The sequence below is a fragment of the Rhea americana genome, unplaced genomic scaffold (assembly GCF_003343005.1).
Source record: "Rhea americana isolate MKP2758 unplaced genomic scaffold, rheAme1 scaffold_118, whole genome shotgun sequence".
In the NCBI taxonomy this organism is placed as follows: domain Eukaryota; kingdom Metazoa; phylum Chordata; class Aves; order Rheiformes; family Rheidae; genus Rhea; species Rhea americana.
The window spans coordinates 834502-860001 of record NW_028185239.1 but is presented as its reverse complement, the minus strand read 5'-3'; the positions used below and the strand labels follow the sequence as shown (position 1 = coordinate 860001).

The 25500-nt window shown below is 39.2% G+C and overlaps 1 long non-coding RNA gene across 1 annotated transcript in view; it reads left to right on the top strand.

Annotated features, from left to right (window-relative positions):
- Positions 1-24392, top strand: part of LOC146600698 (uncharacterized) — a 152868-nt gene extending 128476 nt beyond the window's left edge. The window contains exon 3 of the long non-coding RNA XR_014897597.1: positions 24305-24392. This is a non-coding gene — a long non-coding RNA (uncharacterized LOC146600698). The remainder of the gene's footprint in view (positions 1-24304) is intronic.
- The last annotated feature ends 1108 nt before the right edge of the window (positions 24393-25500 follow it).

Below are 25500 nucleotides of genomic sequence, written 5' to 3'. Positions count from 1 at the left end.
TCTYGAGTAATTTCCTCCTTTACATCATAGAAAAAGATCTTATCTCAGAATAATCAAAAAGGGAAAAAAATCACTTAGCTGTGACTGCTTTGGATCTAGTTCTGTGTTGTAGGCCAAGTTTTAAAGAGAGTGTTTACATCAATGAGACACTAATGTATTCATTGGAACCCAAGCTGTTCTGTAAAAAATAATGGAGTACAAAAGCAATTACCATTAATCATTATAAACAATGAAAGTAGCATTATCATCAAATGATAGCACCTACTGAAACAATACGTTAGCACCTAGGATGAAAGAGCAGCTTCTGTGTTGCTATTACTGTTATCTCATGAATGCTTACATCCTTTTTAGGATGTTTTGCTGTCCAAGTGGATTTTGACCTTCATACGGAGCACAGGTTTGCAACAGAGAAAGTTAATTTCCCGTAGTGATGAAGAACAAAACTATTGTGATCTCAATTTTTAATTTCTTGCCTCCCCAGGTAATCATGGGTATGCAAACTGGAAACATTTGCTTAAAGCCCTCAAATAAGGTTTTACAAAGATAGCAACAGTTTCTGCCCAGGTGAAATTCAGCCAACACACAGAAGACCAGTACCTGTGCTGTGTATCTCTACATGCTGCCAATTAGTTAAGGAGACTATAGGCCATGAGCTGTTCTTCTGCACAAGCATTTGGGATTTCCGGAGGGCCTCACAGTCAGGGCTAGCACAAATGAAGAGGGAAGGTGGGTGGTGACCTGGGGTAGCAGGATTCAAGATAAGTCTAGAATTGAAGCAGCAGGAGTCTTTTTCTGATGATGGGGCAAGGATTTTCAGAGGAAAATGATCTGCACATATCTTTAGCCATATAATTGGATATCACTTCTTATGGCATAGTGCTGATCAGGCTATCATCTCCTCTATTTGGGCAGCGGTTTCCACCTTCTGCTGAGTTCCTACTGGCAGTATCTGCGGTACCTGCAATAACACTGTGGGAGGGAAACACCACTGCCTAGCAGGAAAGTAGCATATCAGCAATGAGATGAGCTGCAGAGTAATTTGTCCCAACAATAAGCAGCCTTTCCCTTACCTGCCCCATTATTTTGGGTCAAGGGAGCTAGGGCATGTTCTGACAACCAACCTGAGCAGAAACGGGCTGAGACAGAGCAAGTTTAGCTGACAGTGTGTGGTGATCTGTAGACATGAACACCTACAGTAACATTTTTTTTATCTGGTTAAGTCTACAAGGAAACCCATCCCTTTTGTGCCTTGATTCCAATGTCTGAATCACTAAAGGAAATGTTGTGCTCCTTCCCTGGCTTCAGCACAGCAAGTAAGGGAACTACCATGCTAGTACTTTTAGAGTTCATCATGTGAATGTGTCCCTATATGAATTTTCTTTGCCTGTTTTCTAGGTGATTTGAGGATCTGTCTGTTAAAAGCTTCATACATTCAGGCAGAGTGGTGTGTTTAAATTCAGTCAGGGGCAGTCCTACATGAACAACTGTTTGACATACTGCCAGCTATATTGGAGAAGCCTGGAAATAACTACAACTTTTATCTTTCTGCTTAAAAGAAACCTAAACATCTCCTAAAAACCTGAGTTAGGAAGGTTTTCATTTTGCAATAAATTTGCATTTCAGTGCTAGGGAGCTGGGGAAAAGAGAAATACAATGGAAAACATCTCTCCTTTCAGAGGAAGCATTATATACATAAATCTCTTGCCTTTCTACCTTTCTCAGTAATTGCATCCTTATATTGATACAAATACCTTTTATCTCAAGGAATGATTTAAATCAGCTCTGAAATTCAAGTTTACCAAGATGAAGGTAGCAGCTGAGTATAGCATCTCATTAAGATGCTTAGGATAGTATAGCTGTAAAGCCATAGAACAGTATCGAATTTTCAAATGTTTGACCTCATKGTGTGTAAGGCACATTTCTACAAATTCTACAACTTCTACATTCCTGTTATCAAAAGGTGCTTTTGATGATACTTCTTTACTGTGGGTTCATTAGAGCTAGACATAGCTTAATGTATCCCTGAAAGACAGTAAATAGTGGTTTTATCAACACAGCAATAGGACAAACCAGTTGTGTTTTCTGAAGTCACAGAGAAGCTGTGTGAATACTCAGATCTTGTATGTTCTTTTCTGCCACTTCTGCTTTAGATACATTCCTGATTCCCCCTATTCCTGATCTTGCTCTAGAGCAAATACTTTTTTTGCGTGATACTCCATATGTGGTAAGTATAAAAATATCAGAGATGAGATATTGGAGCTTTAACTAAATTGAGAATTTAGAAAAAGATATTGGGTACTTGTTACATTTTTTTAAAGGAAATTTGCTTGTATTTAATGTAATAGATCCAAGAAGTTTATTTCTTCTTTGATTTAATGATAAAAAGATTTGCCCTTACATGTGCAGCTTTGTAATGTCTATATGAAAAATACACTATAAATATGGCACAAAATGAATGTGTCTAGGAAATGAGTGGCTATCTGAAATCAGTTTTGCTATGATTTTATATTGGCTTTTTGGAAACATYGTTTTCTTATTTTCCTGTAAAATTCACAAATTTACCCTTTCAGATTCAAAAAGGCATCTCAGTTTTGTTTTTCTGATGCACTTTTTAGCTATAGAGTTTTAAGATGTTAACTACCACTTGTGTTAACTTCCTTTTCCTCATTTCACCGTAGTTCCATTTAAACTCTGCAAGTCAGTGTGGGTATTCATGTATGTGTATAACTGGAGATAACAGTAAGACACAAAATCACTGGAAAAAATGTATTAATATTTTGCTCAAAACTAGGTAGGAGCTTATTTATCCTCAACTAGATTTTAAGTGGATTTAGTCTCCAAAGTTGCAACAATCTTCAGAAATTTTCCATTTCAAATACTTGATGCTAATTGATAGTTTATAGGCAAGGATTCAAGAGTACAAATTAACTTCACATGATTTCTTTTTTTGAATCTACAACAAATTTAAAAGCTCTCATGGTCCCTGGAAGTTTCAAGTGTAGCGTATTCCTCACTCAGTAGAAGAGAAACATGAGATAGTCCTTGTTGGAAGGAATAGCTATTTATCCTGTGAGACTAGCAGTGAATGTTATGTTTATTTTGTTATGTCTATTATGTATGTCTATTATGTTTAGATCTGATTTTCTCTCTCTCTCTCTCTCTCTCTCTTTTCTTTCCTTCCTTCTTTCCCTCCCCCCCTTTTTAGCCCAAATGTTAATCTCTTAACTAGAAGGAAGGTCCTCTACGGCCCCTGTGGTCTGTCATTCCCCACTAGCTATCTGCCATTCAATTTTTGCATGCTTCTCTAAAGTATTCTCATTTATTCATTTAGTTTCTTTGCGTTTTGGGTTTTGGCCGTTGTATTAAGCATTGTGCAAACACAGAACAAGAATAAATTCCTTCCCTCTGGTACTGGATACATGTCAATTATTTAATATGGAAATTCCTGTCCTTTTCCAGTATCCAATGTAAAGGTTAGATTATTTATAGATCACAACTCTGAGCTGCTCATTCTTGCAATTTTTGACAAAACGAGGACAAAACCAGCTCGAGTCTGTGCTCAGCACAGCTCTGAAGCAAGCATCTTATCCCGTCTTAGAGGCAGGGAACTCAGATGAATGCAGCCCAGTGATGTGCCCAGGGTTACTCAACGTACTTATTGCCAGTTGCAGTCAGCAGCATAACCAGTGGCCCAGCCAGCCTTCCTCTCTGTGGATGAATGGAGATGGCAGCTTAATGGGTTTCCAGTTCTTCTTCCTTTAAAATATAAGGTCAGATTCTCTGGGTCTATCTGCGGATGCAGCACTGCCAAGRTGGATGGGCACATCTCTGATGTGCAGTGCTAAAACTATGCTGAGATACCAGCTTCCGTAGGGCTGCACTACATGCTGCAGCTTTTCATGGTCCAGAGCTACAGAGTCTGCCTTTTACCTGCTCCTGGCTTCAAAATAGCAGGTAGAAGTTGGAGTTTGGACTGAAGGAATATCCCAAGGCCGCAGAGTCAGTGGATGCTTGAAGCATTCAACTAAAGGAGGCTTAGCAGAAATAGTTGTTGTTAAGGGGAACTGGGCTGGCAACCAAAGCATACCAGTGAGGCAATGAAGCTGAAAGTGAAACGAGACTGAAAGGATTGGGTACCTTTCTAGATGGTGAAAGAGGAGGAGGTAGCAGGAGAATCTGTGTTTTGTTTTGGGCCCATGCGAGTCCTTGGTGAGAAATGGAAGCAAAGAGGCTGTTTTATGGGAGAGGGCACATCTGGCTGGCCTAAGGCAAAAGAAAAGAAAAAAGAAAAATAAAAAGAGAAAGGAAGAGAAGAGAATAATCTGACAGACTTCTATTTTGTTTCTGCTGCTCTTCAGGGATCTGCAGTCTCTGTATACATTGTGAACATAGAACACAAAACATAGAAGATACTTGGATTGGGGYGTCGTGTTTAACCAAAAAGTTGTTCAACAGAAATCCTGTATTCAGCTGGTAGTTTCAGGTATGATGCAGTTTTAGGAGATTTTTGTCATCATCTTGTTTCTCCTATAAGAACTATGAATACTACATGAAAAATGGTTTATATGACACCAGTACAAATATTTCAYAAAATATTTGTATTTCCTGGCAATAGTAGGCAGGCTGTAATATGCAGTATGGTATTAGCTGCTATTCAGATATTTCACTATATCATTCTGTAAGTGGTGTTCTAGGCAAATGTTGATCTTTCTTTTGATATTTTTCTGCTTCTTCTGGAGCATGCTCTGAGGATTTTCTGTAGTGCGTTTTTTTTTCTTTTTAATTTGGTCAAATCTATTGAAACCAACAGGGAGAAGAGAGGCCATGTCACACTGAAGTAAAAATGAACAAGAAATGTGTTATTTATATCACCTTGTGGATTCTTTCCCTCATCGCATTTAATAGCGYCTGCTCTCAGAGTTCCAGGTTAAGAAGAGGTTAGTGTGAATTGTCATAGGTAATAAATTGACGGAATTACTGAGGAGAGCAGAAACAGAGTGAAGATGCATTTGACTGCAGTTTGGTGCATGTGTTTCATTAAGCCATGCCTTTCTACCCAGTCRTCCTCAGTAAGACATTTTTCAGAATTCTCCATGTGATTGCTTGGATGCTGGATAAAGCATCTCATCAAGCTGTAACAGCCACGATGTTGCGTTACATTTTATACTGAGGCATTGATGAGGCTTGATTCATCTGTTCTGACAGAGCCTGATCAATATGATGTGCTGCTTTGAAAAGACACAATTTGCAGTATAAACACAGCTTTCACAATGAAGTGACTTTGTATTTGATTTGTTTGTAAATTTAACTGGATCACATGGCTAATAAATGAGGATTCTTGAGCTTTGGGGATGATAGTGGCATCATAGGATGAGATAAGATCATATCATTATATTCTTTATCAGACAGGTCCAGGGTGCAACAGGCCAGAACCAACAGGTGAGAATATGTTCTTACGACTGAGTTAGGGTTGGGGATCTACAGCAGTTGTAGTCCAAAATCAGACTAGAGACAGATGCTAAAAAGCCTGGGGATGGTCCTGTGAACTAATCTTTGGGATACCTAGCCCAAATCCAGGGTGACCCATATAAGATCTACTGTGCCTAGGTCAAAGAAATAATTTATAGTATTTTATGAAGTTTGATTACTAATGCTCCTAGACTGCTTGTTTGAGATGGACTAAAGAACTGGCAGGGTTATTGTGATATGAGTGCACAGTTAAGACGAGTGCAAACGGAGTATGCAGTATCAAAACTATTTTAGCATTGGAAGGGGGGACTGGAGCTGTCAATTCAAGAGGAACATTACTGGCCCTCAGGGCAGTGCAGCTACTGTTTGTTGGGGAATTCAGGTATCCCACTACCTTTCCTTGGAAGAGATAGGTGGTGACTTAGAGCTGTTAGAGGAGAGTATTAAGCTCAAGAGCTGATCATGCAAACAGCCGGAGGCTTAGAGCTGCAAATTGCTGCACCAAGCTGGGAAGGCCTGGAGGCATGGCAGCATGGCACGTGTCAGCCGGTAGCAACATGGCTCTTACTGTGCCCTGGCCCAGCCGAGTGTTTCGATACACAGCCTCCCGCTATGCCTGGGAGCCCCTGAGGCACAGCAACTGCAGCCTCCTTACCTCTAAGCCCTCTCATGGCAGATAGTCTGCTTATGGAGAACAGCAGTTACACATACAGTCAGCTGATACTAATTCTGCTATTCATTTACAAAAATTAAAACAATAGCTCACCAGCTGACTGACTTCTAAGGTAATTCTTGAGATCTTTTGACTGCAGAAGTGTGAGAGTATTCTTGTGGGTCACATTGAAGAGGATATTCTCTTCAAAGTGACAACAAGGAAAAAGGTATATAGGATAAGAGTAAAGAGATGTAAATGACTGAGTAATCAAAGCTAGTGCTGACAGGCTATTGGCAGGAGCACACTGGAGTATAGGAAAAAGCGAATGAGAAAGTGAGACAGAGCAAAGCTGTTCATTCTTTATAGAGTGAGATTATTGGGCACCATGCTGGATGAGGCCTTTCTTGTCAGCACATCTTGTTTCTAAATAACTTAAATAAAAAAGCATTTGTGAATTTTCTTATTGCTTTGTATACACTGCACTGCCTGCAGTCTGTGAGGCCTCCTGTAAAATATTACTTCCAGGCAGAAGTGCAATCATTTCCAGAAATGAAAGCAGTCTGTATAATTATGGACAGTGAGTTATACATAARATACACACACTTTTAAATATAAGCTATCTGTTCTGGAGATAGTCACTCAGTATTAACTTGCCTGAACGTATGAATCAAATGAATCCGTTCAATGGCAAACAAACAGGAGCTAAAACAATGATAAAGGTGAAGATCTTGGATGATGGGAAAGAACTATCAAATAAAAAATCAGGTGAGAAAGTTCCTTGGCTCCCAGTGAGATATTAAGGCTGAAAGCTTACAAAGAGAACAGCACCTATAAAGATGCTGTTATTGAAAAGGAGGGATGTCAGGTGCAGAAGGGAGGAGAGGAAAAGCGTGCTACCCAGTGAGTGTCAGTCGGAGCTGAGAGACATATGAAGAAGAGATCTGAGGAGCCTTAATTTAGCACTGGCACAGGTTGCCCAGAGAGGTTGTAGAGCCTCCTTCTCTGGAGGTACTCAAAACCCGCCTGGATACAACCCTGTCTAACATGCTCTAGGTGACCCTGCTTGAGCAGGGAGGTTGGACTAGATGATCTCCAGAGGTCCCTTCCAACCTTACCCATTCTCTCATTCTGTTATTCTGTAATATTTTAGGTTCAGACCTAATAAAGGTCTGAGACCTGAAGTATAGGTTCAGACCCTCAAGATTTTGCTAGGTAACTTTTTTTCTCTCCTGTTACTATTGAAGAAGTCAGCTTACACTGTTGTAAATTCACTTAAATTCTGGTCTCTCTGGAAAGCAAGGTCCACACAAGATCTGTCTCCTGAGGTGAGAATCCTCTAAATAAGGTGGAGAGTTCCAGTGAGGGATTTCAATAAATAACTTGCCCCTCTTACATGCTAGCTTAGCCAAATGCCACTTGGCTCTTACAGTTTTTCCTTCCAAGGCAGTTGCTCTAGCTCTCTAATCACCTTTATCCCTTTCTTCTGAGCACCCTCTGATCTCCTACTAGTCCTGGTGGTGCTCAGCACAGTGCACAGCTTTCTAGGTATGATTGTATCAGCACCATATTTCTCACTCCACATTCATCGATATTGTTAGTCATCACTATTTGCAGTACAGAAGGCAAGCGGAGTGATTTTTCCAGTCCAAACAGTTTTGGTCATGTGTAGAAGTTGGCATGTAGGTGCATGCACCCTGTTAAGGACCAATTCACAATTTCATTTTCAACTCTAGCTCTTTCTTCCAGCCAAACACTCTTAGGAAACTAAAATTCTGTGCTTTTCCGTTTTACTGCTGCATATTAATATATATTTCTCAGAGGTGGATGGGGGAGAGAGGCGCTAAGAAGCTGGTATTCAGTGAATATATTCAATCATTTTTGCATGATTAAAATGAGAAGGACCTGGTGAGATCACAGGAATGCAAACCACACATACAGYGCATTTTCTGCTATTTATATTGAAATTATAAATAACTGCAGAAAAACAGGTTGTTTTGGAGGTTAAAAATATGCATTATTTCCTTTATGACATTGCTTCTTCTAACCTAACAGGAGTGTTGCACTATTTATTCTCTGCAAGTCATCAAACAGAGGTTGGGAAAGTGGATGTCTGCTCCCTAAAGCAATTTGTTTTAGCAATGCTGTTGAAACACAGTTCAGAATTATCTTTAATATGAATGAGAAGCTGGAACCACTTGAAAAGGCAGATGGAGGCCTTTTTCACAGGCCTATAAACTTGCCTGTGCGTGCATTCATCATGTTTGCTGCTCCTGGCAGCTTAACCTTGTTATGCCGCCCATAGGGTTTTACCTGGACGATCCTAGGAACGGCTGCCTCAGGATGAGGTCCTATTTAGTCCTCCCTGTTGTATGAGCTTCAATTCTTCACGCTAGTCAAAATCCACAGGACTGCTTATGTCTTCTTGTTGTCTGGCTTTCAGCTTGCACAGGGAGGTGGCACCTGAATATGACTGAACAGCTTGTTCATCATTTAAGATTGCATAAACAGACCAGTAGATATCAGCAGCGATTACAGAGGCAAGCTGGTTCACATTGAGCATAGTGCTTGTCCTTGTCTCAGAAAGTGAAAGGCTGCCTAGTCCCTGTGAGACAGGATACTTTGTTTATGCCCAGGAAGCTGGCAGAGGCTTAATTAAGAAAAAATCATAAATTGTCTGTGTTTTAAAGAAGAGAAAGAATTCTGGTGAGTGGCCAGTCTTCATAAAAATAACTGAGAGCCTTCATTAATTTCTTGGGAAAGCAGCAATGTTCCATGATTTTCTTCAGAGTAACATACTGTTTGCATGTAGTTTAACCTTAAGATGCCTCTTTTGTTTTCGTCTTGATTTCTGCTGAAGTAATGTGCTACTTATAAAAGGCAAAATACAGGAGAGGGAACCACACTGGCAGTGAGGCCTGCTCTTGCAAATATATTGAATTCCATGATGTTTGGTATTTTACTTTACCCCAGTTTCTGGAAGCAGGTAAATCCACAAGGATTTCAGATTTCAGTTTATAAAAGAAGGAGATCTCTAACCCTCATGGTAGCAGAGAAAGGGCTGGAACTGTGGTAAAATGTATCCTTACCAGTCATTCATTTCTTAAAATACCTGTCTTAATGATGAATGTTATGAATATTGGTAATAGACAGATTCTAGAGCAACTCGGCTAAGTGTCATTAACAACACAAAGTTGGTTTATGTTGTAAAGAAACCTAAGTTCTTCATAACAATCAGTTTCTCAGCAATCCTCATTCAGGCAAATCAGCTGCAAATTAATTTTACTCTTCAACAGCATAAGCTGCCAGTAAAGAACATCTGGCAGCACGTCAGTGCCTGCCAATTAGGGCACAGAGAGATCAACTAGTCCTCACACTGGATGTCTCTATTGGATGTCCAATATACGTTCTCATGTTGGAGCAATCACTGTCAAGAATGGCATACATACATGTGGTCCCATGTTAGAGCAGAGAGGTATGTTAGATGACCTGTTATGCCTCTCCCAGTGCATTTTTTTTGAATGGCTTTATGATCTTCATAAAAAAGTATTTGCGAGGCCCTTGAAGAACTAGAGCACTTTTTCTGATTGCCTGAGTGGAATAGGTCCCAGTTCACCTGAAAACAGTAGAAGTCATGCTTGACAGCTCTCTTGACAGCGTAGGGAAGCCCGGTTGTACTGAATGGCATGGTGTTTCTTTGCAAGGCCTAGCCTTGCTTGTTTTGTTGTACCACTAGGTTTTGCCTTCTTTTTAGTGCCAGGGGGTAGAATTCCTGATTGCTGGTTGCCAACATGCCTCTGCTGCATCTTGCTCGGATCGTTCTCTTCTGGCTGGCTGAGTTGGGTAAGATACGTTCTGCAGTTTAAGTCGAGCTGCGGAGCGACCCTTGCTGAGGATCAAGGGATCTATGTTTAAACGTTGCTCAAAGTACATTTATGTGGTGTTTGTGGTTGCAGGTAATAAAATCTATTTTTGCCTGGGTTTATATGTTTAATTAGCCTCACTTACAAAGTGCTAAAAATATTCTTGATACACTTATACTCTTTGGTCAATAGAAGCAYGGTTGTTTATGTTATGTTCAGTATTTTGGATGTTTTGCTTATCATATATGTACAAGTTTGCAGTTTGATTATAGCATTCATTAAAACTACACAACTTTGTAGCTTTGAAGATGGCTACTATGTCCTTCACCTTCTGTCATAAAGCACAAGATGGATGCACATTCAGAGGACATGAAGGTCAGTAGGGTTTTCTTACAAACAGGGGAAATAATAGAGGCTTTTACTTGGTGCATGATTTATGCTGTAAAAATTAGTTTTTTGTGAAAATCATCCTGATGAAATATTTGTCGTGCCTCTTCAAGTCATACAAATGCTTTTATATCCTGCAGACTTTCTAGCCTTTCTTTTTTAAATACTCTGCAGCCTGTTATAACGTAATCTCCAGCACTAGGATTTTCRCTGTAGAGAAAGTAATTGCTTCTTACCTGATCTTGAATTTTAACTTAATATGAAGTTATATTTGCACTACATGTTCCCCCCTCCCCCAGCCTTTTATATCCCTCTTTCCGTTTTATTGCTTCTGTTATCTGTACCTACCTTGCAGTCCATATCAGAGCTACCGGTCTTATTTTAAATTGGATATCACTCTTGATAATTAGGAAGCCTAGCTTAATGGGCAGTAGCTGTTTTTTTTTCCTCTTTTTATTTTGTCTGTACAGAACATCAGAGGCTTATTTTTAACTGGAAAGAGATAAGAAGAAATGAAGAGATGGAGAAATGGTTAAATGATGAGTCCTGTGAAGCCTTGCTTTTCTTTATCTTCCTCTCWGGCATTTCAAAGCAGAAACGGAATGAGTAAGAGTTGTGGTGGTTATATTAATAAAATATAGTTTGCATTATTCTGTATGTGAGTCTTATTGTAGGTCCCTGGAACCTGTACCTATGTTTGGTGAATTCAAAGAAACAATAGCTGCACACTGGAAAGACTCATCCTTTTAAAGAGTTGTGGAAGCTTAAAACTGTTGGCCTTTCAAACATTGCAGGGAGGGGACAGGACTAGTTTCTTTTAGCATATGCAAAAAGAAAAGCATAGTTCACTGTCTCACTGGCTGCCTCTAATCTGGCAAGCTTTTCAAATGACACAGAAAGGGAGCTGAATAGCAGCTATCCAAGAAAACAGCTATAAAACCTCCTTTAAATCAGTATCTGTAGACTTYATTTGGATCCTTTCTGCCTTTCCAGCTGGCACATTTAGTGCCAGAGTATCTGTGGAAGGTGTAAGGAGAGAGGGGCATGTCAGGTCACATCTCCTGAAAATCCAGCCAATTCTCCTCACTTCTAATGTGTCGTTCCCATTTGTATTGACAGCCTGGGTTCCTGTCCCACCCGGCTGTCAGGAATCTCTTTCTTGCTACTGCTTGTTGGCAGAGCTCCACCCTACCAGATCTTTTCCATTTGTATTATTCACCCCATTACTGCTGCTGCTCCCTCGCACATGCCTCCCTGAGGCTCTGAAAATCTCACCCATCTTATTCACAGCAGCTGTTCTCATTGCCAGCTTCTGTGCGAGGGCAGCCAGCCCTGCCTGCCCTGGAGAAAGGTGCTTTAATCATCATGACTGACAGGAAATAAAGGATGTCGCTTCTTAACCCTCTTCTGCTGGAGAGGGTTATTCTGCAATGTGAGGTTCTATGTCGCTTATTTTGTGTGTAGTCTTAATATGTTCTGTTCATATAAATAACCCGTAACTTGCTGTTCTGCATCGCTTGCAGACATATATCTCAGTATTCCTATTAGCTGAATGGTTAATTCTATTTTTTTTAATCATTTATTACTAATTGTTACAAATATCTCTTTCACTACCTACATTTCTGTCAAAAATCACTGGCATTCCCTCACCCAAAAGCTACTTGCTCCTAGTCTGTTGTCTTTTTCTAAATACATAATAACAGAGGCTGGCTTAAACAACTTGCTGGGCCAAAACTCCATCACAAATGCAGCTTCTACTGAAAATAGATAACTTTGCCAAATTGGTTGCATTTCACCAGAAGTCTAATTTTGGAGAAAGCTGGAAAGGAAATGTTTTGATTATGTCAAAACTTTGGGTGCAGTGTTCTCACAACAAAATGCCTTGTTTAGATTTTTCCACAGAAATCATTTTTGATTTTGTCTTTTTTTTCTAGATTGTACTATAGCATAATTATATACAAATCAATGGACTCTGAATACGTTAGTCTTTGAACTTTTTCCTTTGAGAATTTTGAAACAGTCAAGCTTCATTCCTGCGCTGAAAGTAGTGAAATATGAAAATATCAAAGTCCTTCATGAAACAAATCTTACGGCCTCTTCATGTTAATAAATCCCGATCCTGCAGGCTTAATTCAGGCTATACTCCCTTAATTCCAGTGAGCTCTCAAAAGATCTAAGATATCATGTTCTCATGAAGTACAAACAGATGGGTGAAACACCACTAATACGTATTATGAAACTTTACCCACAAGCAGTCCAGGAAAATTAATTTTCATGGTGTCAGGAGCTGTCACATACACTTCTTTACAAGTCATGTTAGTTGAAAGCTATTGAGCCCTTTTGCTGTTTTTTGAGCAGCCTTTTTTCTGATGCTGATCATATGGCAGGCTGCCACTCTTCTGATTTTATTTCTGGTGATAACCAATTTTAGCTCTGGCTTTAAAGATCTCTAATGAATTTGGGGTAATTGAAGAATAGAATTCTATACATGAAGCTGTCAAAAATGGCTAAGTAACTGTCTAGCTGAGAAACTTATGTTGACTGAACCTCTCAGAGCCTGCCCCTGTCTGGAAGTATTCTTGCTGCATTTACACTGTCCGTTTGAAAAAAAAAAAAAAACACTCTTTCTTCATCTGACTTAAAACATTATGAATTATCTTAAGCTAATGGCTTTAATACAAAAGAATTGAATGTGATCTTTTTCCAGCTGCTTCTGACTGATATTCTATCAGCTAAGCGTTATAATTAATCTTAATTCATAYGAAGAAAAAAGACATTTTCGATACTACAGCCTTAATACAAGCTCTCTGCTTAAGTAATTGAGCCTTAACCTCTCCAGAACCAGTCTGTGGTGTTCAATGCCATTCCTGCGTGTTTTCTGGTGTTCTTTTCTTTCTTTTTTCTCTTCTTAAAATAAGGGTCTAATATTAAAGTGCATCAGCCATATTGAGGCTACCTGRAAAAAAAAATGAGGGGCAGATAAATTTGTAATCCCTGATACTCCTTCTGCACTATCTGCCACGGTTGCTTGAGCTGCTTCTTCTACCACCACTGGTTATAGTAAGAGTAATGACAATTTTAGATGGAGCAGTTTCTTAATGGTCATTTCTCYTCTTCTTGAAGGTTACAGTTTATACACAGGTAACTCATATGCCAGAACATATAATATATGCAACTGTGTATCTCTAAGGCTATGAACAATGTTAAAAATTGATGGGTATTGTCTTACTGAAACATCAGAAAAAAATAATGAATCAATTTGCTGTCCCTCAGACATCCATTTGAAGAACGCTGGATTTTCCATGTAGGATCAGATCACTGGACCGTAACTTTAGAGTCTTGCTTCTTACTCAGACAAGTATTCCTGGCCTTCCTTTCCTTCTCCAACATAAGGCATCAGATTTGTACTGTATCTAGGCACAGGGAGAGTTTCTTTTTCTCCAATGATGAGGTTTTCCTTTTAGCTTTTTGTTTTATTGCTCTGTGTCACTATATATACTTGACTGAATATAGTAATAGTAACTATAATCATACAGATAAAATGTTTTATGTTGAGATTTCACTCTGAATCTCATTGTCTGGGGATAGTACGGCTCTATATTGAGGCTGCAGAAAAGCAGATAGTTCACCAAAAAAAAAAAAAAAGTGTCATGTTTTCTATATGAACTTGCAAGCTTGTAATTGGGATAGCACAGACAGATCAATTGGGATTCATCAGAGGACTGTTCCAGGCAATTTCACACTTAAATCTGATACAGAGACAATGGAGTTGCTGTCATGGAGCAGGGGAGCAAGAAGTGATCTTTAGATCTTGACTGTATACTGGGAACAGTTTTGCTGATTCTGACTTTCTGGAATGGCTGACTTTGCAGCTGGAGTCCTGTGATCATTAATAGCTATGGTCCTCCATATGGGAGACGAGGTCAGCCCTTAGTTGTTCTTAGCTTGCTTCATGAAATTCAAGTCAAAAATGTGTGCTGGGATTTGTGGCCTGGGATTTGTGAGGACAAAGATATCTGCATTTTATTTTTTTACAAGACCCGAGAAGACTTATGGAATATATGTAAATATAATCTATCCTACAGATGATGGAGCAGTATTGGAAAATTATGGATATTCTCATGATTTCTCCTGGAGGATACAAGTAAATAGTTAGGTTATTTATGTAGTGGCAACTTTATAGCTTTTTGATTTGTCATGTCTTCTCCAAAAGAGCCTGGACCAACTCTTGACATTTGCAGCTTTATTCTCTCTGGCTATGTCGAAAATGTAGGACTCAGGAACACTTTCTGAATCTAAAAACGAAACAGTGTCACAGCAGTATCCTAAATATATGTGAAGAGTGAAGATCCAGGAGCATCATCTCTTTCCTTATTTTCCTCAGCTGTGCATCAAGCCCAGTTGCAGAGGTTGGAGAGAGATACAGACCACTCTGGATTTCCCATATGGATGTTTGAGGCATCAAAACTACAGGGCATGCTGTGGAGCACACATATGCCACAGTATAGATGTAGTCTCTGGTACATAATCCCACCTGATAGAATTTTTCTTTGAGCATTTACCAGGAATTCACTCTTTTCTTCCTTCTTTTTTAATTGTGGTTAGTTGCTCCAGTTTTGGTTGGTGGTTTTGTTATTTCTTGTGGACATTGCACGTAGGACCAGGTAAACATCAAGAGAAAAACTGCATACTAAGTTTCATCCCAGATGGTGTGTTTTTCAAAAGTGACGTTCAGAAAGTCTGCTGCGCATATGTAGACCTGATGAATACATGACACCTGATGCTTCTGTTTTTATCAGAAATCTGCTTGTCTGCTTAGATATAATATCTTTTTTATCTACTTAAACCCTGGAAAGGAAGATCCACATCTGATGTAAGCTGTCATTGACAAAGCTGAGGATCAGGTCCTGGAACCCATTCTGCATTTTAGGGTAGTTCATAAAAAGAAAATAGACTTACATTTCACTGCAAACCATTTGGCTGTCTGACAGTTGAAGAAGACTAGTTAAGCAAACAGAAACGGTGATGAAAAACTGAGTTCGGAGAATGGTTATATTCAAAATAAAAGGAAAGAAAAGGTAATGTGCTAGTTACTAAGGCAACTGTTCGTTTAATGCTAAATCATTTCCTCACTGAAGGGAGCAGCTTCTATTTCAAATTAATTTTCTAAGCTGTTGTTGCATTGCTCACGCTTTCCCCTTACCATGTTTTATGATAAGCACAACCTCTTGCCAATATCTTTTTTCCAGCATCCCTCTACCCATTTAACCATATTGCTCAGTGAGCAATCAGAAGCCAGGTATTAGGCAGGAATGATTTGATTTGGATCCTTGGTCCTAATCTATCAATGGCTGTACAATGTGCGCCTCCTTCCTAACACGAAAAGTGGTGTCACTGATTTGTTGGAAAGCTGCATAAAGGTACAGTTGCTACAGAGAGGGAGAAAAAAAATTAAAGCTCAGTCAGGCCTCATTCCCTTGATTATTTTTTCAAGTATAGAAGGTGATGATCACAAAAAGTAGGTCTTCTTAAACCAGACACTCTACCATTTCTTGAATTAGACTGTTGGCTAAATTCAAGTCAGGTATCTATGTTATAAGTAGTTAAAATACGTTGCTTAATTTCTTCATTTTTACATTAGAAACTTTGTATTTTAACTGATCAGGCAATACAGGATTGAAAATCCATACTGAATGCAGTTTTTATTTTAMTTCAAGGTACGATAACTGTTACTTCTTAAAATAGGAGAATTTTAATTCAAAGGAAAAAGAGTTTTTGGTTGAAGTTTTCAAACACGTTGATATTTTAAGTATCGCAGACATTTTCATCCATACAGACATCCTTATTTATTGATCAGCCTACATTTCTCAGTATCAAGTAACATGGTTTCATAAATAATAATGATCTGAAAGTGATGTTCTTATTTATGGAAATATTCATGTTTCTTTGTTCAGAGTTTTAGAATTCAGTTTTAGCTTCTTTTAAGAAAATGATTTAGATGAAGAGATGTGTTACCCATATGTAAGAACATAGTGAGAACATATGTTAGAATTAGTGTTAAAGCTGTATTTGAGAGGTCAGGAAGTGCAGCAATAAAATGATAACTGCTAAAAGTAAAGCTGAGACAGACTCTTGTAAAAGAAATTTAAGCAAATTGTGAAAGGTTTTTCAAACAGGTGAATAAAAAGAACAAGAAAAATTTGAAACACTCTCCATTGAGGAGGGGGTTAAAATGAAAGATAAACTATTTTCGCAGTTTAAATGCTTTTTAAATTTTCTTTGAGATGGAAGTTCCTTTCTTTGAGAAGGAAGAAAAGGATGGAAGAGCCAGTTTGTGGGAAGGAGGGAGTGGAGATGTCCATAGTTAAGATGGGGAAAATACACCTAATGATCTCCGTGTACTTCAGCTCACGAGGACTGATCATTCTAGGTACCTGAAGGAACTACCATGTGAAGATCTGTGTCCGTCCAGCATACAGGTTTTCTGCAGGTTTCTATAGAGGTTTTCTATAATACAAACAGGTCATAGTGGGTGTTTATGAATAGAGAACAGCAAATGTGTTTCCTGTATTTAGGAATTGAGTGGTAAGGGAAAAGCAGTCCAAAAAGCTGCAGGCATATCTAATTAACTGCATTTGTATATATAGATATGAAATATGTTTTGAAAGGAAGAATAATAGAATATATACTAGTAAACGAAAACAGGATCAAATGCCACAGATGTTTATCAAAGGAAGATCATAACAGAATTGCATATGTATTAATGTTCTTTCTTTGGTGGGATAGCAGCTTTTAGGGAAAGGAAATTCAACAACTGTCATTTAAGCCACAGCAGAGCATCTGATAGGATACTTTATCTGAAATTAAGTAATTCAACTGAGGAAGATGTGGATTTGTGTCAAGAACTGTGTAACAGGGAAGTATATTGTTAGTGGTGAAGTGAAAGGGGAGCCTTTAAGCTAGAGAGATGTTATTTAGTGGTGTTCTTCAAGGATAGGTCTCAAAAGTGATATTGTTCAGTGTTTTCATAAATAAACCTGATACAACAGGAGGAAGGAGCAAACAGACTGCAGTGATGATGCAGCCCAAGGAGGCGTCATCAATGTGTTGTAGGACTGGAATGTCACAGGCTGGAAACTAGATGACCTTAGGGAAAAGAGAAGAAATAGGATGAAGATCAGTACTTAGCACAGCAGACTGTGTAAGGTTAGACACATCGGGACTCTGAACAAAAACTTCTGCTTTCAACTGGACTGTCGTCAGTTGGAGGGAGAAACAGGCRTACTTCTTGGTTACTGGATGACTCCGTAGCACAACTGCGATGGAGCTGGGAAATGGCAAAAACAGGGGCAGTTTCAGGCGTCAATGGTCAGTAGTGAGGAAACATTAATTTCATTGTATGAGATTCAGCTAAAGTATCATCAAGAATATTGTGTACATTTGTGCTCAGCAATGGCTGGGCAAGATTAAATAAACCTGGTTCAAGTAAGAGCTACTTGAATAATGTGGAGAATGAAAATCTATGAGTATTGACCTGGCTAATCTAATGAAGGATGAGAGAAGATTGATCACCCTCAGTAAATACAGTACTAGGTAGCAGAGAGGAGGAAGAAGCATATATGAATTAGGTGTGATTAAGTGTGATTATATTAAGGTTAAAAATGAAGGGGAGTTATCTGACCATCAGAGAAGTAAGTCCTTGAGCAACCTTTCAATAGGAGTGGCAGAGGTGAACTACCACCTGGTTTCAAGGTAGTTCACAACTGGTTTGTGGAAGGATTTTATGTTGTGATGCTTGAACAAAGGGGGACTGAGTCTAATGACTTGGCACAAAGTGCCTCCGGTCTAGTCCATGGCACTGATGCGGCCTACCAGTTGAACCCCCTGTACCAGTGCAGATGATTCCCAGTATGGAGAGAGGCCCTGGGCGGGCCTGGATTTGTACCACAGTACCTTCAGTTCCTGTAAGGAGTTGTTTTTGCTAGCAGAGTGAGCGCTCTGCAGAATGCGTATTTATTTCTCAAACGTGGGCTATGTCTTTGTTTGCTTTTGCCTTCTGTTGCCTCTCTTCCTCCATTTTTCCCCTTTTGCCATCTACCTTGCTTCATTTCACTCCAGTCCACAAGCGCGGTTTCTTTCCTCTAGGGATTTCAGCAATGTTAGTTACTGTTGTAAGCAATTACTAGTAATATGGCCCTGTGTTTCTAAATGAGAGGATAGTCATACATAAACACAGAAGGTCTCCTTAGGCATCCTTTCTTTTTAAAATAGGATAGAGTCTATRTTATGTATTGTAGACCTAGGTTAGAGCAGCATACATTGAGGAGAGGCAATTCACAAACAAATCATGGTTTTGGTTTTCTTGAGTCCTTGTCAAAACAGCTTTGTGCAGCTCTTTTTTTTCTGCCAGCATCTATCCACTGCACAAAAGAATTTGAAATAAAAGTCGTGAAACTGCTGTAGCTGTAGCTTTACTGCATGGCTACCAGCTGGAGGCTTGTGAAAGTGAAAAGCGAGAGAGTCCTCCAAACACTGTCGTTTAAGAGAGGCCTAGAAGTGAAACAAAACATTCACAATAAAATGGTATATACCTACGGTGCTGAATTTTATGTGCAGTGTATTGAACACTACCTTAAAGCAGACCCAAATGAGGGAACTCTGGGGAGATACATTCTCTTGAATCACAAGCTAGGCTGAACTAACTTAGGTGTCTGCTTTTGTGATGAAATTTCAGTTTGTGAAGCTTTCAACCACATCCAAAACTTCACTCTCACTTTCACTTCACTCAAAGAAAGTAAATTGTTTTTTGATTGAAAGAAGTGTAAGATTCTGTCTCATTTGCATGGACAGAAGGTAAATTTGTAGCAATTTATCTAAAAATCAGCGATGTCCCCCAMACAACTCTGTTGAAGTTTTCTTTCTCATTATTGTTCTGCAACTCATYATGTATCAGCTGATCTCCTCAGTGGCATTTAGCAGTGTTTAAGAGCTTGGATAGTCTTAGCTTTTAAATGGATTCCTGTCATATATTTTCTGTTAGGTTCCTGTGATTATATTATTAAAATGCCTAGTAAGGAATTTCAGTCAACTGATGTCAACTGACTTGCAGCTACTCGCAYGTAATTTGCTGCCCTTGAACTAAGTAAAGGCCTAATGGCATATTTTCATCACTCCCTCCTGCTGACTTCATCTGGAAATGTGCGTGCAGACTTCATCTGAAACATGCCCAGAATGTCTTCATGCTGGAGCCGTAGGTTGTGAAATGCATTGATTTTGTTCTTCTTTGGRGCTCATCATTTGGGCTGATAGATGCCAGGCCCTCTTTGAGAGCTTTTGGTGTCACCGAATGGTGTCCCGCATTGTTGATTACCCTGGAAACAAGCTGCCGGCAGCCTGATTTTGAGCTCCTACACTGCAGGTTAATGCTGTGTTAAGTCATTCAGAATCATACTAGAASAGGACTTATTTGCAAGATAAGAAATAGGTCTCTCTATTGTATACATATACTTTCATGAAGAGCCTGCTGAAAAACAGCTTGTGTTTTGGGTTGGAATATTTATGGAGCATCTTGCAAATCATTTGTAATTTCTGTCGTTTAGCACCTTCTTCATGCCATATGTTCTGCCATATCTTTGTGAGCGCCTGTTTCTAACTGGGATGTTATTTCTTGGTGTATGAAATCTCACAGTTCTGGGAAAGGTGCATGTGGGGCAAATTGCTGATTTTTTTCATTTGTTTTAACTTACAGTTATTGAGCTAACATATTTGATATTCCTCTTACCCCCACCSGCAAAATGAAATTTGGTCACACACTTCAAAGCTGTGCTACACATTCAGATAAAGAGTATCTATTTATGGCTACTCTATTGCATTTTATGAGGCATAARGGGTGGTATGGGTTAGTGTGTCTTTCTGTGCACTCCCCACGAGTTCAGACCTCCTTCCAGGCTAGCACAGAAGCTGACACAGCTGTGAGTATGTGGCAGGCTGGTGACTCAAATGTCTGCCAAGCCCAGCTTTTTCCTCTCTTGAAGGCTGTCCTAAAGTGGAGCAGCTTTATAGGAATCAGAATTTATAGGATTATTTCTGAGGAATTTATTGCTCATCCCTCTTTTGATGAGAGGTAAGCTGCCTTGAATTATCTTGCATTTGTCATTAAGTAGGAGCACTACCTCAATATAACTTGCTCCCCGTGCTCCTCTCATCAGACTAGGTTATCTCATTGCTTCTTTTTTTATACTCCTAGTGTGCAATATTGTCCTTGCAGCTGGTTAGAAAAGCTCAGGTTTTTACATCTCTACCCCTCCATTTACATCCTATAGTGTAAATGAAACAGAACCCAATTAAGGGAGTGCAGCTAAAAAATGAAGAAGTCGGCAAGTTTTTCAGATGCCCAAAATGATGTGTGTTCTAAATCTTGGGTCTAAGTTTTGGAACTTACTTACTTGTGAGTTTTTAAGCTTGGAACTAGTTTAATAAGTCCTCTCTCCCTGTAGCTTTTTTAAATGTTTCCAATTGTATACAATCATATTGAGAAATAAATGCCAAAAAAAAAGAAAAAAGAAAAAAGAAAAAAACTTGGACAACAGATAGTTCTAATATAAAATTAAAGTGGACTTTTATGAATAACTGTGGATCTGATCAGTGTACTTTTTTCAGGCAAAAAATGTTGAACGTTGGCTGCCAAATTTTTGTCTGATAATTTCATTACTTCCAGTCATTTTGTTGTTTGGAGTTAGGGTTTTCAGTGTTCCTGAAATTCTAGCTGCCTGTGTAGGCCCTAGTCTGTTGTTAGGTGCTTGATCTGACACAACTGCATTTGAAAAGTTTTTTCAAAATTTCTGGTCTGTCTGTTTGTCTCCAAACTGTTCCAAAATAAGTTTTATTCTAGATGATTGATAGACGTCTTAGCTCTACATCCAAAGCACAACACTGTAAATTACTGGTTTTCATTTGTAAGGGGTAAAATTATATTCACCTTTTGCCATCATTTATCATTCTGAGGCTGGGCTTGATTTGTGTTCTTGGATAAGCCCTTAGAAATCAAGGCATGTATCTTACAAAGCCTTCATGGTAGCCTTTTACACATGTATATATGTCAATAGCAAAAAACAGAGTAGTATTTCCTAAAACACTTTCTGCATGTTAATGTGCTCCAGCATATGACTGCACAGACCTCTTCCTCAAAAGGTTACTGGAGTTGAAATTTTTGCTATTACGAGAAAGCACAAACCTAATCATGCCTGGATCTTTGACTTTTCATATCTCCTTAGAGATCCAAAAAAGTCTATTTATTTGAAACTTGTTCTTCTATGAGCTAAAGAATGGACTAGCAACTGTATTTCTCTACATCAATTTGTCCTGTGAGAAATCATTTCCTTGTATTTCCAAAGGTGTTGATCTAAAMCAATTCTCCGGAGGCACCTCAAGAGCCAGAATAGGTTATTAGAGATGTCCCTGTGGATATGGATTTTCTCAAAACCTCTAATTTAGTATGTTTTTATTTAAAGTTTCCCAGCCTGGATAGAGACTACAAGCATGGTTTCTTTTCAGAGGATGCTCTCTCAAGTGAGTCCATACCAGGTGGAACAAAACACCCTTAACTCCCTTTCCTTCAAAACAAGTGAAAGTGTATGAGACAAACCCAAGAGGAGCAGGTTCCACAACTGAAGGGCAGTTTGAATGTGCCATAGAGTGAAATGTCATTTTTTTTTGGAGGAAACCRCCCTACTTTAAGAACACCTCCGCAGTTTAGTTTTGTAGTACTTGGAAAAATTATTCTGTCAATTCCAGACCAGAAAATGGAGAAGCTATTCCAGGTCTTTTATGTCACATGTACTTTAATATCGGGATAATGAAAAGGTCAGTCTGCCGCTTCTCAATGGTATTGCAGTTTCCACAGTATATAGTCAGAGACAGGACAGAGGTAATTTTTGTCACCATTAAGGGCATGAGTTAATCCTGTATTTTCTAGGAAGAATTGGGTTTAGGTGTGGCTTGATTTGCCTCTCAATTGAACAATGCAGGCCATTTAATCATTCCAGTTAGTCACGAAGATAAGATGGATATAAGTAAACAAATACATGAACAAAACCATTTCACACTGAACGTGGGAGGAAAGTCAAGGCAGAGTAAGAATGTACAGACATGTCATAAATAGATCATGTAGAAAGGTCAGCAAGTTAAATAAATAATCCCACTTTTTTTTTTCAGAAGTACAAGCCTGATACATTCATATTCACAAAACGCAAGTCAAAACAGCTCCTTTTAACTTTTAACATTCCTTGTAACTGCTTTTTTTTTTGGGGGGGGGGGGGACACAATAAGATCTTGGAGCAAAAGATCAGAAATCAACTCAGGCTTAGTGTGTTTGATCTGTTCCTCTGCATTCTTTTGACTTGTCGTGTCACCTCACCTCTCAGGTCAGTCCTAGTGGCTTAATTAGGATCCATACCAAACTTAGTTTGTTTATATTTATACAACTAAACCTTGCATTTGCTTGTGTTTGTACAGCTGAACTTCCTCCAGACTGTTTTTCAGTTAAGTGAAATACATTAGGAGGAGGCATAAATTCACAGAATTTGTAACCGTTTTAAATGAGTAGTTTGCTTTGCCGTCAAAACTTCTCCTGTCCTTAACTGCCTCCCCTAAGACTATTTTCCCCAACTGCCCTTGTGCTGTGACGCTGCTGCAGACAGTCACACCCTCTTACGCCTTCCTGCTSCTTTGGTCAGAGTACAAAACATGTAGGTCTTTGGTTTTTAAATGTAGAAAATAATTTTTGTTTGATCTTCGCTATCTTTAGATGCTCAGAGTCCATCCGCTTGGTCTGGCCTCAGTGACTGTCTAGGAGTTTACAGGAACGTTAATCCTTGCGGGTGTTCAATGCTTTGAGAAAGGTCCATGCGTGGCTGTGATTCTGGTTAGTCGCAGGTAGAGAGGGAGCTGGATGCTCTGCTGCTGCACCTCCATGCAGCCCCACAGCATGCCATGGAGCTGCCTGGAAGCAGCATCTCCCGGAAGCTCGTGTCCAGCCCTGCGAATGAGCCAATACTGATAAAGAACAAAACATGAAATGATTCCCTTGTGGGCTCTGTCATGAGGTTTATTTTCTTTCAGAGATGCGAGATGAGTTGAAAGCAGYGCTTTGACAAAGAATTTCTTTTGCGTTTTGGTTTCCCGACAGGTGGAAAGTTTTGTTGTTTGAGTTACCATCTCAGTATTAATTGGCAGGAACGCTGATGACAGCAGTGTGTTTTTAAATTACCCAAGGAAAATATAAGAGATTTCAATGCGGATTTTACATTGCTTATGGTAGAGCTGGGTGCTCATCACCAGCACTGGCAGGCTCAGGCCAACCGACCACCTTCTGCTCCTCATCAAAGCTGCCTGTGCCCCAATCATGGACTGAAACAACCATTTCCTGACCAAAACCACATTCTTTTCCTAAACAGAGGCATCCAGGACTTAGGCTGTGCCAGTAGATGCTCCATGCCACCATGGATGTTCTCTCTGGCTTCAGGCAAGTGGCTCAGCCTGTCTGAGCTCCTAGATAAGTAGGATGATATTTTTCTCTCACTGAGTGCCAAAATGAAAATGTATTCATGCTCACACACAGTCATGTGCTGCAGTTGCATGGGATGTGATTACTTTAGCCATTAATTACTGCTATTAGTTTGGAAGTTTTCCAGTGCGTTGAGGGAAGACTGCCTTTCTCAAGAAAAAGAATACGGGCAGCATACGTTTAAATTCAGTCACTGTGTTTTCTCCCTTTCCTGAATGTCATCCAAGTTTCATGAGAAATTAAAAAAAAAAAAAAAAAAAAGTGAACGGGGCTGAGTTTTTTCAAAGCTTAGGGAAGAACCTTTTTAAATAGCCTGCAACAAATTGAGCAAATAGATAACAATTGACCTTTCCAATCATGTATTTTCAGACAGTACAGGGAAAGGATAGGATAGAAGAAAGAACAAGGAAAAGAAAGAAAAACTGAAGAAAAACCCAGAACAAATCCAGAAGGAGCGCATATGGTATGTATCTCTCTTTCCCTTCATTACTCACTATTTATTTTTGAGAGGCATAAGGTAAAGCTGGCACTACAGAGGATTTTCAGGCTCAGCTGAGGCTTAGAAACTAGCTGCTGAGACAACAAGCATTTTGACTGTCTCTAGGATCATTTCATATGCAAGTCAAAACTCACATTGACAGGGATGGTGGGCAAGTGCTTAGAGAATGGTACTCAAAGTTGAGCGTAGCCTGTTTTCTCAGCATCTGGAGTGCGTATCGTTAACCGCACAGTGCTACAGTTCAACAGATGGCTGCAAGACACAGTAAGATAGGTTTGCCCTCAGCTGCAGTCAGTGAGTTACTGCAAATGTGCCTACACCTAAAATTTGTCTCGTGGAAAGCAAATGCATCCATAAAGCAACTGTCAAATGTGTGTCAATCAAAAAAAAAAAAAAAAAAAAAGTCAGTGTTGGCTGTTAGCAATAACTATTAGATCCATACCGTACTTTTGAAATCTAAGCTTCAAAAAGTGCATAGGTCATCAAGTAGTATGGTAAAAAGGCACAGTGTGCATTTTAAGGACATTCCTTTGCAATTTCTTTKGTACCCAGTATAGCCAATTTCCCATAATGTTAGGAGAGGTATAACCCAAACACTGGAGTTAGCAGCACGGATGGTTGTCAAAACTCTGACAGAGCTCAGTTTTTAACCTGCCAGAAGCCTATRGAGCTCATCCAATGTTCATGTCTAAATTTACATACTTTGTTATCTGTAGTAAGGGAACATGAACATGATATTTGCTGAGAGTCAAATGCCTCTTGCATCGTACCTGCTTGCAGGATATAGCTCCTTGCTGAATAGGACAGCCTGTTGCTTAGGATCGTTAAAAAAAAAAAAAAAAAAAAAAAAAAGTCTTCTTACAGAAGGCTTCTTTCTAGGACTCTCCCACGTGTATATAGGATTGTTTCCTGTTTCTTTCTGGTCTATAGTGATACAGCTGTTAGTAATGAAGAAAAAGAAAACCCAGCAAAGTTTGTTTGTCTTAGAGAATAACCATACCTAACAGAGTAATGCTTTAATCATTTATTAAATAGAGATAGGTGAATTGTTTTTTATGAAGAAGTG